At 47.0% G+C, this 15,718-nt stretch overlaps 1 protein-coding gene and 1 long non-coding RNA gene across 7 annotated transcripts in view; one reads left to right on the top strand and one right to left on the bottom strand.

Annotated features, from left to right (window-relative positions):
• Positions 1-1,062: 1,062 nt before the first annotated feature.
• LOC123479662 (uncharacterized) lies at positions 1,063-15,098 on the bottom strand. 3 transcript variants are annotated; one of them, XR_011651362.1, is made up of 4 exons: positions 14,080-14,210; positions 12,665-12,779; positions 12,444-12,586; positions 1,063-1,228 (listed from the first exon to the last, which is right to left on the bottom strand). It is a non-coding gene; the product is annotated as an uncharacterized lncRNA (long non-coding RNA). The 3 variants fall into 3 exon arrangements; XR_006655344.2 differs by lacking the exons at positions 12,665-12,779; positions 14,080-14,210 and adding an exon at positions 14,783-15,098; XR_008427147.1 differs by lacking the exon at positions 12,665-12,779 and having other exon boundaries at positions 14,080-14,213.
• DNMT3B (DNA methyltransferase 3 beta) overlaps positions 14,246-15,718 on the top strand; it is a 39,191-nt gene continuing 37,718 nt past the window's right edge. For all 4 annotated transcript variants that reach the window (XM_024559733.3, XM_045194863.2, XM_045194864.2 and 1 more), the window contains exon 1: positions 14,246-14,374. The gene's annotated coding sequence lies outside the window, so the exon portion shown is untranslated. The remainder of the gene's footprint in view (positions 14,375-15,718) is intronic.

The raw sequence follows: 15,718 nt of genomic DNA, 5'->3' as shown, positions 1-15,718 counted from the left end.
TCTGATCATTTCTTTGGGAAAAATTCCTAGAAGGGTCAAGGAATACTATGTTCAGAGTTTCTGGGTTCAAAATCGGACAAGGATGGACAAAATTTCAAAGTAGGGAGAGGCAGGACCATAACTGATCTCTCTGAGAACGCCCAGAAATTAGCATTTCACCCTGGACAGGGACCTGCAAGCAGGTTGAGGCTGCCAACAACCCACATCCCCTTAGCCCCAAGGAGAAGTCCAAGTGCTCTGAAAGAAGTCCTCAAATCTCAGACAATACTATTCTTGGCTTAATTTATAAATGGTACAAAAACATCATCATAAAATATGGCATCATATTCCCTGGCCTGGCTGGGTAACTCAGTTCATTGGAGCATCGTCCTGATACTCCAAGGTTTTGAGCTCAATCCCCGGTCAGGGCGCGTAAAGAAGTAACCAGTGAATGCATGACTAAGTGGAACAACGAGTTGATGTTTCTGTCTCTCTCCCTCCCTCTCTCTCTAAAAATCAATAAATAAAGAAAACATATATTCTACTGAATGCCCACATCTAATTCCCATGATTGCCTATTCAGGCCCTTACGATTTTTCAGTTTTATTAAGAACTTCGCAACTAACAAGAGATAATAGATAAATATGGTCTTTCCGACGTTCTCCTTCACAATCCACTCTCGGATAGAGGAAGGGGCAGTAATTACTGTTAATGTGATAACTTTGTAGCAGGAAATGCAGACCTGGGACCAGGCCTTCCTTCGAAAGCACCCCTGCCTCCAGCAGCTCCCATTTCAGCCTTAATGAGGGACCTCGCTCCCTTCATTCACTTTAAAATGTCCCCGTGGAAAGCAAAGGAGACCCCCTCCCCCAACCCTGCAAGTGAAAGAAGTTCATTAAGAAGTTCTTTCTCAGGCAAGAGAATTCCTGCTGCGAATTTCACCAAGGGGCCATGTTTCCCTAGGAGAAAGGTTGGCCCTTCACTCTCTAAAACGCCAAAGGATATTTTTTAAAAATAAACTTTTTATGTTGAGATAACTGTAGATTCGCAGACGGTTGTAAGAAATCACACAGTGAGGTCTCCGCACCCTTTACTCAGTCTCTCTCAATGCACAGATTTCATGTGGCAAACGGGTACAGTACAGTCTCACGCCAGGGCATCGGAGCAGCAGAGCGACAGAGGGATCCTGCGTGTTGTCCGGGGGCATTTTCACAGAAGGGGCAAAGTCCAGGTCCTCTTCTACCAAAAACTGGAAAAAAAAATTACTGTGGACATTTTCATGTTTTCAGTTATTATCCCGATCATACTTTCCATATTAGCTCCTGTATTATAATGGCACATAACAAAAATACAAAATTACAGTAAGCCTAGACTTTTCAAAACACCTACGACATGAAAGTTATCAACAAAGAAAGTCTGGGGAAATTTTCCAGGTTAAAAGAAACTTAAAAAGACAAGTTAACTAAGTGCAATGTGTGACCTTGGATGGAGATACACAATTGCTATAAAAAGCTAATATTAACACAACAATGTGAATATACTTTACTAAACTGTATACTTAGAAATTGTTAAGATGGTAAATTTTGTGTGTTTTGCTAAACCATAATTTTTAAAAAGGACATTATTGGGACAATTGATGAAATTTGAACACAATGATAAATTCGACAAGAATGTTGTATCAGTGTTTAATTCCTGAATTTGATAATCATACTTGGTTATGTAAGGGAATGTCTTTGCTCTCAAGAAATACATGCTGGAAGTATTTAAGGTCAAGGGCGACAAAATGTTTTAAGAAGAAGTTGAGGGGATAGTGCCGATATGGCGCATGTTAACAATTGGTGACTCTGGGTAAAGAGTATACAGTTATTTTTTGTATTTTCCCTGTCACTCTTTCGTAAACTTGAATTTATTTACAAAATACATTTTAAGATGGGGTTAAGAAAAGTTAAATGATCTTTGTTCCCATCCTCTCATACGGGAAATCATTTTTTATTTTAACAAATGTATCTTTGTGTATGCACTCTTGGGAGAAGTGCGGGCCATTTACATGCATTTTTTTTCTCCCTTAATCCTCTCAGTAAGCCCACCAGGAGGTCCTAACTCTTATCCTTGTTTTTTTGTAGGAGGGGAGATGGGTGTTAGGGAGGTGCTACCCAGTCATTTGCCAGCTGGGAGCAGGACTGAGAGTACCTCCAAATATGCTCTCAGAATCACTCTGCAATGACCTGTCAAACTTCTTTCTCCATATTATTATTATTATTATGTGAACCAAGGACTCATCCACGCACTGTTTACACGGTTTATAGCATCTTGCCTTTTCACTCAGTCCACCTTGGGGCTCTCTCCCTATCAGCACTTACGGACTTGGGAGTTCTTTTCACAGCTGAGTAGTGTTTCATTGTATGGATAAGTCCTATCTGATTTACCCACTTAAGGTGTGCCCACGTTTTCACTATTACAAACAATGCTAGAGAGAACATTCCTCCATATACAGATATCTCATGAATGAAGTTACTAGGTCTCAGAATGTTACTGCTGGGTCAGTACCTTCCATTTGGGTGGGAGTTGCCAAATTGCCCAAGAAGATTTGAAGTCAGCCTTGTGTCACATGTCTGTTTTGTTTTTTTGTCATTTAAAAAATTATTTTAAATTGATTTGAGAGAGGAAGGGAGAGAGAGAAACATTGCTTTGTTGTTCCACGTATTTGTGCAGTCATGGGTTGAACCTGCGACTTTGGAGTATCTGCATGATGCTCTAACCCAAGAGCCACCCAAGCCAGGGCTCAGGTAACATGTCTTTATTGAACACCTACTATGCACCACCACATCGTGCTGGGTGCTGAGACCAGATAAAAACTCCCCTGCTGGGAGCCTGTTAAGGCAGAGGAAATGAGACACTTTAAAAAAAGGAGTTAAAAAAATAAAAATAGTAAATCGGGACCAGGTTGGATGCAAACTCAACAACACACGGGCCTGTGGCGAGATGACTGATGAGTTGTCAAATCGACTCTGAGCTCGCTGGAAGCCGAGGGAGAGGAGGCAATTCCATTTTCAGTTTTTTATCTTTATACAGGTGAATGGATATAAACACACTTCTATTGTTGAATTTCTAGGAGAGTTCCAATTCTGATTTTTACATAGGATATGGTGATGAACTTACTTTCCTGCTTAAAAATATTTTTCTCAATCTCAAGATTTTTCCCTGAGACAAATTTGAGATATGTAATTCCTGGAGAAAAGTTTAAGCCTTTTAAAGATCTTTGGCCTAGACTCCAGTGGACATTTAAACGCTCCTCTCTAGAAGTTTGCTCTTTAAAGAGCCTTTTGGTAGTTCCTAGTTTTGAGGGTGAAGGTGATAATGTCTCCAAACTTTTGGGAATCTCACCCCTTATTTCAAATTCAAGGTAGGACTCCTTTGCCTAAGAAAATACGGGCTCAGATCTCTATTGTCTGCTTTGTTTTCCTCCTCAGGAATGCCTGCCTGGCCCTGATTAAGACTGCAATGCAAATCGCTACTGGGTGCTGTGAACCCAACCTGGGAGTGTAACCTCGGAGGAGTTACCTGCAGAACTTTTTCTCGTAGGCCCTTTTTATCATCTTAAAGATTAAGGAGTCCACTCATTCACTCAAGCAGCAGATATTTACAGAGCACCTCCTACGTGCCGGGCCCCTTGCTAGGTGCTGGGGACAGTGGACAACTCAGACTCCTTCACCTCCCCCATGCAGCTCACAATCTAAAGGCGGGGGGGGCAGACTATATTTGAAGTCCCTCAAAGATATCACAGAGGGATAAACGCTAGGAAGGAGAGTGGGGGGTTGTGAGTAGGTTCAAACCTACTGGGGGGGTGGGGCAGGAGAGGAAGCCAGGTGTAAGTAGACCTGAAAGATGAATGAAAGTTAAGCAGAATTATCACATCCTGGACAAAAGGATACAACAATCAAGAGGGAAGGCCTGGGATCTTGGGCATGTCACCCTGTTTTCTCCTGTTACTCCCCAGGTCAGCGCAGTAGTTCCCACTTATCCGTGGCTTTGCTCTCTGAAGTTTCAGTTACCCACAGTCAACCACGGCCTGAAAATATTAAAGGGAAAGCTCCAGAAGTAAACAATTCATCAGTTTTAGATTGTGCACCATTCTGAGTAGCCTGATGAAATCTTGCGCCCTCCCACACAGGGCGCGAATCATCCCTTTCTCCAGAGTCTCCAGGTTGTGCGTGCTCCCCACCCCTTAGTCACTTAGTAGCCATCCCTGCCCTGCTCCTGTTCCAGGAACACTTATTTTACTCAGGAATGGCCCCAAAGCACAAGAATAGTGACGCGGGTCACTCGGGTATGCCAAAGAGTAGCCATAAAGAACTTGATTTTTTTTGAAAAGGCGAAAGTTCTTGACTTAATAAGGAGCGAAAAAGTCTTACATGCTGAGGTTGCTAAGATCTATGGTAAGAGTAAATCTTCTGTCTGTGAAACTGTGAATAAGGAAAACAATGTGCGCTAGGCTAGTTTTGCTATTGCATCTCAAACTTCAAAAGTTATAGCCACACTGCATAGTAAATGCTTAATTAAGATGGAAAAGACATTACAGTTGTGGGTGGAGGACATGAACAGAAAACGTGTTTCAGGAGCAACTACAAAGGACACATGGACAAAACCAGGGCGGGGGGTGGGGGGTGGGCACGGAAGTAAGGTGGGGGCTGGGATTTGGGGAGGGGAGTGGTGGGGATTAAACTCAGACAACTGTAATTGAACTACAGTAAAATAATGAGAAAAAAAAAAAAAAGAAACCGTGTTTCTATTGATGGGAAGGTATTGTGCCAGAAAGCATTTGAGCCTGTGTGCAGACTTTAGCAAGAGATACCCTGAAATGAGTGACACCAGGCTGTTCACTGCAAGATTATTAGGAATAGTTTTGGCATTTTATCATCTCACATCAGCACAAGAAGAAGTGTGCGTACGGAACATGATATTTTGAGAGAGGGAGACTACATTCACATACATTTTATTATAGTATATTATTACAATTGTTCTATTTTATTGCTAGTGTGGTTAATCTCGTACTTATAAATTAAACTTTACCATGGGTGTGTATGTATAGGAAAAATATATAATGTAGTGGAATTCAGTACTATTGGAGACTTCTGGCGTCTCCTGGGGGTATTGGGATGTATCCCCGAGGAGTAAAGGCACGGGGTGGAGAACTACTATAATAATCACTTTCCAAAGCCCAGTCTGTAGGCAGGGCTATCAGCATACTGTGTATATGGACTTCCTGAAGCTTTGAGGGAGACGGCCTGCCCAGAGGAGATAAGGACAGGTCTGGATGAGGGGGGTCTATCCCCTCTGTTTTATCCAAAATGAAAGAGGATGCAGAGTCTGGATCCACAGCCAATCTGGGAAGTAGCATCCTTCCTTTCCAGTCCCTCAACAAAAATGGCAGTACTTATTACTACATGTCAAACTTTGTGTTAAGCACTTCCCACGTGGCTTCTTATTTAAAACTTGCAGTAAACTTCTGAAGCAGATACCAGTATGGCCAGGGGATTTGAGTGACCTTCCTAGGGTCACACAGATGTCAGAAGCCAGTGCTCTAAGCCACCGGACCTCTTCACCTTCAACATCTGGGCAGCATTCTAAACCATGCGTTCCCATGTACCATGTAACTTTTCATAACACCACAATGAAAAAACATTGGAAGCCGCCCTTTAAGGAAGGAATCCAAGCCTTGGAGAAGATAAGTGTGTTAGGTATGTTTCTTGACTCATCGATAAATATTTATTGAGCACCTACTATGAGCTAGGCCTTATTCTAGGTGCCCAATGATCAACACATAGCAGTGGTCAAACAGATCAATCAGCCGCCCCTCATAGAGCATGTTCTAGTCAGGTAGACAATAATAAGTAAGGAAACACATACTGGATGAGGATAAATGAGGGGAGGATGGGGAGTGCTAGAAGATGAAGGTAAAAGTTTGCTATTTTATTTATGTATCATTATTATTATTGATTTTAGCGAGAGGAAGGGGAGCGAGGGAGAGAGAAAAGGAAACATTGATTTGCTGCTCCACTTATTTAAGCACTCATTGGTTGATGCTTGTACGTGCCATAACTGGGAGTCGAACCTGCAACCTCGGCATAGCCAGAGGACACTCTAACCAACTGAACTGCTTGACTAGGGCCGTTGGTTGATTCTTATATGTGCCATGACCGGGGATTGAACCTGCATGATGCTCTAACCAACTGAGCTACCTGGCCGGGACAAGGCTTGCTATTTTAATAGGGAGGCGAGAAGACATCCTTAATAAAATGACATTTGAGCATAGACATGAAGCAAGTGAAGCAATAAGACATGCATTCTTCAGGAAGAATTCCAGGCAGAGGGGACAGTAATTGCAAAGCCCCTAAGATTGGACTGTGCTTAGTGTAAAAGCAAAGGGGCTGGTGTGGTGAGAGCTGAAGAGGGCAGGGGTGGATTGAGTCAAGATCATGGGGACTATTGGGGGCCATTGGAAGGACTTTGGCTTGTGCTCTGAGTGAGATGGGGAGTGACGGGAAGGCTTTCAATAGAGATGGGGCACAGTTGCAGCGAAGACTCTTCTAGCTGCAATGGAAGAGGAGACCCCGGGGAGGAAGGACAGGAGTCAGGAGCCCAGTAAGAAGGCTGGTGCGGTACTCCAGTAGAGTGCGGAAGGTGATAGCTGGCACCAGGGTGGCGGAAACGGAAGGGTGTTGGGGATTAGATTTTGGATCTAATTTGAAGGAAGAATTGTCAGATTTGCTGATGATCTGATGTAGAAGCATGGGAGAAAGGAGTCAAGAATAAAACTAAGATTTTGAGCCCCATTCCACACTATATCATGTGCCTCATTTGACAGTGGAGGAAGCAGGTTACTGGACACCTGTATTTCCCATTCACCATCACCACCGCCGCCCCAGTTAATGGTACCTCAGGGAGAACTCTGGGCTGAGGCCTTGCCAATGTGCATGAAGACATGCACGATCCCTTTCAACCCTCCCCAGACCTTGTTTTACGGATGGAGAAAGTGAAGCTAAGACAAGTGAGGCTGCCAGTCCAGGCGACAGGTGGTGAAAGCAAGATTTTTTCAAATAGCTTCCTAAAAGTAGAAACTTAACAGGTGTGGATGAATTAAAGTGATACCTCATTTTATAATCACCAAGTTTGGAGGGGCCATAGGACATTTCTCTAAAGAGTAAGGCATGCTATCTGTCTGAAGGCTCGGGATGGAGAAAACAATCAGCGGGTCAGGCTGAGCCCCAAGCCACAGAGACACCACACATTCTATTCTGTGTGCGTGGGGGGGGGGGCTCTTCTCATAAGGGTGATGGACAGGAAGGCTGTGTTTCCTTAATCATAACTTACACATTTTTAAATGATTTTCTTGGGCAATTCAGGAGAGGCAAATTAGGAGTAATATTACTATTACTCTTACTAATAACAATACTAAATAGCTTGAGCATTCATTCATTGGATATCTGGAGAAAAGGGGATGAAATGTTATCTATAGATAGAGAGACTGCTGCAGAACGAAGGGAGGGCTTTCCTGCCTTCTACTAGCCACCGCTGCTGCGCCAGACCCTGGGCTAAATGCCTTACTCCTCCTATCTGACCACCTACCAACCCGCCTGCTAGAAACCCTCCAATGACTCCATTTCTTAAGGTCTGAACGACATGGCTCCTGCCTCTTTCCAGGAAGTTCTTTCCTTAGTCCTCCCAGATTCCAGGGTGCTTTCCAGCTGTGCGGCCCAGTCACATGGGCCTCCTCTCAGGCCTTGTGTGGGCAATGCTAGTGGTCTCACAGGTCTTTAGCAAGTGCTGTTCCCACTGCCCAGAACACATTTCCCCTCACCCCTCAGCCTGCTTAACTGCTGCCTTCCCTCAGACCTCTCCTTGACCCCCACTTTCTCAGGAATGTTTTCTCAGGCCCTGTGACTTGATTAATCTCTCTCCTTATGATACCGTGTCCTTCTCTTCTTAGCATTTAACACAATTCTTCATGAGGTAAATTGAATTAACATCTATTTCTGCCATGGCTGGTGTGGCTCAGTGGATTGAGTGCCAGCCTGCAAACCAAAGGGTCACTAGTTTGATTCCCAGTCAGGGCACACGCCTGGGTTGCGGGCCAGGTTCCCAGTTGTGGTGTGCTAGAGGCAACCACACATTGATGTGTCCTACCCTCTCTTTCTCCCTTCCTTCTCCTCTGTCTAAAAATAAATAAATAAAATCTTTTTAAAAAATTATTATCTATTTCTTTTACTCATTTGTAGGCTCCCGGAAGGAAGAACCAGGACGGAGTCTGTTTTTGTTCTCTGCTTCCTCCCTAGTCTTTACCACAATGCCTGGCATGTGGTTTAATACACTCCATATGCCTGGCCAGTAGCTCAGTTGGTTAAGAGCATCGTCCCGATACGCCAAGGTTGTGGGTTTGATTTCCTGTCAACACGCATACAAGAATCAACCAGTGAGTGCATGAATATGTGGAACAACCAATCAATAACTCTCTCTCTCTCAAATCAATCAATTAAAACAACATAAAAAATCTACAACTCTCCTCCACCAAGGCATCCCCTTCAGTGAGGGCAATAAGGAAAGAACTTCCATACTGGTTTTGCAGGTGATGGAGAGAGTGGGGTGCCAGCACGAGGAGGAAGGGTGTCCCACTTCCTACCCCAATCCCCACCCGCACCTCAGGGACTTCTCTTTTTTGGAAGAGGGCAAGGAGGAAGAGATGGGAGATGCCAGGAGCAAAGCCTCAGGATAGTTTTCCCAGTTCAGAAGATGAGGCAGATTTCCAGGGCCCAAGCAATGGAAAATGCATGGGCTGTGCAGTTAGCAAAGGGCTCTAGGATTTAGGGAGACTTGTGGTCCAAAATCCTGCCCTCCGGTGACTTGTTGTGTGACCTTGGGCAAACTACTGCTCCTTTCTGGACCTCAGTTTCTGACATAGGGACCTCCTCCTATTCAGTGCTAATAATCCTAACAGCTACTATTTAATGAGCACTTACCAGGCAAAGTGCTGAGCATTTTATGAGATAGCAAAGTGGTTAAGACCACAGCTTGGTGTTTAATCCCAGCAATGGGCACACTTACTAGCAGTATGACTTTGGACAATTACTCTACCCTTGTGGGCCTAAGTTTCCCCGTGTGTAAAATGAAAACAACACTCTTTCCTACTTCATTAGGCTGCCTTAAGAATCAATGTATAATATCTGTAAAACACTGAGCCTTGGTACCTGGCACATGGTATCCTTTCGATAGCTACTACTAACACACGTATTTTAATAACTAATGAATAATACCTGGCTAGCCTCTGTGTACTTGTTGAAGCAGATGTAGTTAAAGCAAATATTTTAATGGCCCACTTTTGAATTTAAAAAAAGCAGGAAAGAGCCCTGGTGGAGTAGCTCAGTTTTTTAGAGCATGGTCTCAATACCCCAAAGTTGTGGGTTCCATCCCAGATCAGGACACATACAGGAATCAACCAATGAATGTATAAATAAATGGAACAGCAAATCAATGACCCCCGCCCCCACCTCTCTCTCTCATCAATAAGTCAAGCCCTGGCCACTGTGGTTCAGTTGGTTAGGCATCGTCCAGTAAGCTGAAAGGTCACCGGTTCGATTCCCAGTCAGGGCACATGCCTTGGTTGCAGGCCAGGTCCCTAGTAGGGGGTGCATGAAAGGCAACCGCACATTGGTGTTTCTCTCCCTTTCTTTCTCCTCCCTTCCCCTCTCTCTAAAAATAAATAAATAAATAAAAGAAATCTTAAAAAATATCTACAGCTGCTCTAAGAGATGCAAATATGATGGTATATTCCAACACAAATATAATATTTAATTACAACATAGAGGTAAGTCCATCCATGTATTGATTGGTTATCAAGAGGGCTGGTAAAAGAGTACACCCAGTTCAATCAGGCGCCTGAGAACAGGTGCTGGGCACGCCAGGAGCTCAATAAGGCCAGGCATGGCTTGTGCACTGGCGCTGCCTCCTCCTATTCCTGCTAAACGGACCCCCTCCCCCTGGGGCCATCTTCCCTGGAATGTGGGGACATTTGCTTGAAACACTGTGGTCATTTAGACACCCTCCTTGTCCGCTCTTCCTTCTACCATGACTGAATCTCTTCTGGAAAATGTAGCCAATGTATATAATTTTATGTGCAGCTCTTTTTCACTGTTGGCCTTGCATTGTATTTAATTATCTCCTGAATAAAGTGATGCTAGTGAGCCTTAAAAAACAAAACAAGAAAAACAAAAACGTTTCAACAGTAATTTTTTTAGGGAGGGGCACCTTTTCACTCAACAGGATCTCTAATTTTGGGAAGAGTTGTTAAGATTAGGACAAGGAACTCGTGAATGTCTTTTTAGTCAGATTCTCCATCTGTATACTTTTTCCCCATTTACTTTATATGCTCCCTCGCCCATACATATGCATCTTATTGTTTCTGAGCCATTTGAGGGCAAATTGGTGCTATTGTGTCCCTTTATCCCTGAATACTTCCGTGTTCATTTCCAAAGAGCAAGGACATTCTCTTATATAGTTTAAAAAATTTTTTGGATGATGAAATAAATGACCTTGAATGGCAGCATTTTTGCTCTTTCCTTTATAAATGTTGGTTTCCATCACGATTACCCTGATTGTGATGTTACAATAAAATTTTAAGAAAACCCTGTTGCACTTGTATGCAACCAGAGGAAGATCTGAAATCGATCTAGAAACAGAAGTTCTTTCTGACTTTCCACGTTCTCTGCTGCTTTTATGTCTGTGTAGTAACACCTATGTGTCCTCTTAAACATCAAGAAGCAACATCTTAGGGGGTGTAGAAATAAAAGCAAAAATTTTTCCTTTAAAATTTTTTTCAATGACAGAAAAACAAAATCTTTCATAAAAATATTTCCTTGGGGGCCAGAGCCTGATCTGCCCGGCTGGCTGGATAATCCACCATCATGTTTTCATTTAAATTCACTCAGTTGTCCCAGCAGCAATTCTGTGAATGATTCTCTTTCTACGGCTGAGGAAACTGAGGCTCAGAGAGACTGGGTGACTTATCAGATTCATGTGACCTCAGAGGTTGGATTCAAACCACAGTGTCTGATAAAAAGTCCCCTTGAGGACATGGGGTTGGCCCCTGTAAGAATGCATGCTGGGGGAGAGAGTGCGGTGTGAGAGGTATCTGTGGCGTGTCCTTCCACCCACACAGTGAGGAACACTAGAAAAGAGGCAGGGGCCCTGGGGGAAAGCCCAGCACACTGTGAGTGAATCCACATTCACATTTATACGGCCAAATCAGACCTACTGAACTCTCCTCCAAATCCACATTGTAGGAGCCTTCCTCACTTAGTCAATGAATCCCCCTTCCTACTCCTAGGTGCTCAAGCTAAATCACCTTTGATAGCAGGAGACATCCTTAAGGCCACTCCTCCCTTCACCCCCTGGGGCCATCAGCACAACTTGATAGAATCTCCACTATCTACCCCAAATCCAGGCATTCTTTCCCATCTCCCCTGCACCATCCTCAGTCTTCCAGATCAGGTACCAGCCTCCTCCCCATCCACCTCCCTACTTGGGTCAGTTTTAAATATCTGAGTCAGATCATGGTTCAAATGGTGACATCGAAAGTCCGAAGTCACCAAAGCTTACTAGACCCTGCTTGATCTGCGCCCCCACCCCTGTAGTTATTTCTCCCCTCCTCACTCCCTCTGCTCTGGCCACACTGGCCTCCAGGCTTTCCTTCCCACGTGCCAAGCTGGATCCTGACCTGGGGCAGGCTGAATCACTCCAGTCTCCATTTTACCTTCTTCCCAGATTTATCCATATCTGACATTGTCTTATTTGTTTATGATTATTGCCTGACACTTCCCAACCAGCATGCAAGCCCTGGACCTCCCCGTCTGAATTTATAGTCGGGTACGTGCCACATAGCAGGCACTCAGTCAAGATCAGGCTGCATGGCTGACTTACTTTGCACAAGTCCCTTTCTTCCAGGGACCTCAGTCCCCTCACGTGAAATGGGACCCCAATTCTCCTTGCCCTGACTCCTCCTGGAGTGGCTGTGAAGCTCAAATGAGGGGTGAATATGACTAAATTTTTTTTATTTTGCCAATTATAAAATTCTGTGCCCCGCGGGGACAACATGCCATTTCTTCTTTCCTGGCTTCCCTGGCGTTCACTGCCCCTTCCCCATAACAGGACTGAGACAACTTACATATTTAGACCCTCTCTTTTTTCCTTCTTGGAGTTAGGTGGTCTACTGTCCCCAGAAAAGTCTTCCACGTCCCAGTAAACCCAATCTTTTGGTATCTTACTGAGGCCTTCCAGGCATTTCTTGGTGGTGCAGAGACATTCTTTGCCATATAACAGGTCTTGGCTTATGATAAGAAAAAAGAGGCCCAGCAGCCCTCCCACAGGCCCACCAGCTCATATAGGTTTTTTTTTTTTCCCCTCTAAAGACATACCTCTTCTTTCTGTACCAAACTGACTGGAACACAATTTTGGGTGTTTATGCCAAAGGACAAGGAGTTCCTGCTCATTCACATGAGTCTCCACTGGTTGCTGAGCGCATTTCACTTCCATATCGCCTTAGCCTTTCTCCAGGTTCCTAGGTTGAACAAAAGCAAGTAAATTTAGAAATGTTTGCAGGTTCCAGAGAATTTGCCATTTACTCATTTGCAAATACCTGGTAAGAGATGAAGGGAGGAGAAAGCTGTGGTTTTACTCAGAGAGAGCGGGAGCCCAGGAGGCAGGAAGCCTGTGATCACTCATTCACTCATCAAACTTGTATGGAACTCCTCCTGTAGGCATTGGAAATACAGCTTGAACAAGCTAGACACGTGTTTTCTGCCCTTGTGAAATAGAGTTGATTGTGTGTGTACCTAACAAGAAAAAACCCCCCAAGAAAACAAAGATATAAATAAAGAATAATGCAAAATGATTTGAAGAGCTATACGTGCTACAAAGACAGTGAAATAGGAGTGATAGAAAGGGTAGGCTGTTGAGGAGGGGTGGTCAGGAAAAGTCTCTCCAGAAGGTGACCTTTGGGGAGAGAACCGAATGGTGAGAAGCTGGCCATGAAAAGAGCTGGGCAAAGAAGGTCCAGGAACATGCTGAATGTGTCTGAGGAACAGCAAAGAGGTGAGAAGGTTAGAGCGGTGTGAGGGAGGAGGGGAAAGGGTAGGGAGATGCAGGGAAAGGCAGGCAGGAGCCAGCTACAGGGGCTTGAAGGCCATCGTGTCATCACTCATTTGTTCTTTCATTCATTCAACACATATTTGTTGAGCATCTGTGTGCTAAGACACACTTGAGACCCGGCCTTCACAGTCTAATACGTGGATACACAGAAGCAGGTAAACAAACGAATATATAAGTACAAATACCAGGTATCACAAATACTAGGAAGTGCGGTTTTCCAATAGTTCAGTGCCCCTTTAAGGGTAGAGGAAGTTGAGGCCTGCTAACAGAATGGGGCTTCTGCTTCTGCCCCGGATGCAAGCAGTACCCAAGAACCCAGGGCAGCCAGGGACCTGACTGCCTTTTGCTCCTCTGCTCTCCCACCCCTTCCCTCAAAATGACTGACAAAGTCTGACCGCGGTGGAAGGAAGGACTAGTTTGAGGGTCCAGAGCCGGGTAGCTGACCCACAGGAACACCGTAGAGCCCAGGTGTTATTGCAGCTGGAGGTGGGGGTAAAGGGGAGGCTTGGCTCCTGCGCGACTCCAGTGGGAACGCTTCCCTCTCTCGGCCACCTCCAGAGCGGTGCGCATGTGTCTGGGATCGGGGGTGGGGGGCAGAGAAGAGGGGACCCAGAGTGGGTCTCCACTAGTAGGAGACATCTGCGAGCTCTGCCCACTAGGTCTTGGAATCCCGGTGGGTGATTTAACAGGCCCTGGGACGAGAGGCGGTGCCTCTGGAGGAGGGGCGGAGGGGAAGCTCGGGAGTGATTTCAAATTTCCCTCATCCCCTCCCCGCGCTCCCCCCCCGCGCCAGAGGCCGGGCTCTGAGTGGCTGCGGCGGGGGCGCCCTCGGGGGGAGGGGCGGGGCGAAGGCCGGGCCGGGGCTACAAGGGGACTCAGCACCGCCCCCTGCCCACCCTCTACCTCTGCCGTGTCCGGCCCGCGCTGCTTCCTCGCAGCAGCTGCCCCCCGGCCGCAGCCCGCGTGGACGCCCCGAGCGTCCCCGACCTACGCCACCGGCCCACTGGCAGGCCGACGAGGGAGCGGCCGCGCCCGGCCGGCAGCGCGGGGGTTAAGTGGCCCAAGTAAACGCAGCTCGGCGATCGGCGCCGGAGATTCGCGAGCCGAGCGCTCTGCACGGCCGCCCGCCGGCCTCACGCCAGCCTGTCCGGACCCGCGGCTCAACCGCGGAGCCGCGGCGGAGTCAGGCTCTCGGCAGGTGAGCGCCCGGTGGTCCGGGGGAGGCTCGCGCGTCCCGGGACTCCGGGGGCTGGTGGGGGAGGGGACAGCAGAATGGGGCCGGGACTGCGCGGAGGGACCCTGTCCCGGCTACCTCCTGGGGAGGCGGCTCCCATCTGGCTGGAGCCCAGTAATATTAGGGGAGGTGAGGTCTGTCCCCTGACCCTAACTGGGGAGAGTGGACAAGAAGGATACAGTTGGAGGGGGGCGAGGGACTGTGTCTTCCAGGGATTCGAGTGGAAAGCCTACCCTTGTATTGCAAGAACCCGATGAGGAGAGACGCTCACCCCAAGGAAGGGGGACCGGGCGTCCTTCCTGGGTCTAGAGTCAAGGGGAGGAGGTGCCCCTCTGGAGAGAAGGGGACCACAGTGGGAGGGGGCATACTTACCTGGCCTCGGCTTGAGAGGGAGCCTCCTTGGGGCGGGGGGCGGAATAGAAGAGGGAGTTCTGCCAAGAAGGTGGGCATCCGGCATCCGTTCCTTCTGACTTGGACCTGAGGGTTCAGCTGAGAGAACTTAATTTTATTTACTACTGCCAGGAATAGAAAAGAACCAAGGGTGTGAGTGCGGGCGAGCAGGTGGGTCGAGGGGTGTGCGCGTGTCGGGGGCGTACGCCAGAGGGGCGGACTCCCGGGGTCCTCCCTAGATGAGCCACGAAGGGCGAGGCGCAGCGGGGCTGCCGCGATGCCCTCGGGAGGAGCTGCGGTCTCCCAGTGCACACCTGGCCGGGAGGAGTCGGCCCGAGGGCGGCGCCTCCTTGCTCTGCCACTCTACCTGCCCCGGGGCTCACTTTCCATTTTTTACCCTCTTCCGGGGTGAGGCTGGTCCCACTTCGCAAACTTGCAAGTTGAGGCCTCAAAACTGAGAGTTAGCACCACCTCTTAGAAGATAGGCTTCCTTGCCCGTGTTTAGCGAGGAAGGGTGGATGTGGAGTCCCACTTCGCAGGCGAGAAAGTGGAACACAGAGGGCGGACATAGCAAGTTAGCAACAAGGACCTGCTCTTGCGCCCGGCTTTTCCTCTTGGGGTCACTCACCTGTGGCAGGGAAAGTCTGCAGAAGTGCTGGGCCCAGCCCAAGGCCTTGTGCTTCCAGCCTGCCTCCTTCCCTCACCCCCTGGGCCGAGAGGCAGGCTGGGCCTTTGTGCTTCCCCCTCCCCCACCTGCTTCCCCATCTCCACTCCCCGACCCCAAGCCAAGAACTGCATGAATTAAAAAGAAGTAAAGACAGTGTAAACTTTGAACCACCTCCAGATTTTTCGATGTGGGTTTTGGCCAACTGGTGGCAATTGTTTAGGGGAGACAAATCCTTCTGGGGCTCTTACTTA

Source organism: Desmodus rotundus, chromosome 6 (assembly GCF_022682495.2).
Source record: "Desmodus rotundus isolate HL8 chromosome 6, HLdesRot8A.1, whole genome shotgun sequence".
Classification (NCBI taxonomy): domain Eukaryota; kingdom Metazoa; phylum Chordata; class Mammalia; order Chiroptera; family Phyllostomidae; genus Desmodus; species Desmodus rotundus.
This window is presented reverse-complemented; position numbering and strand designations above follow the sequence as displayed.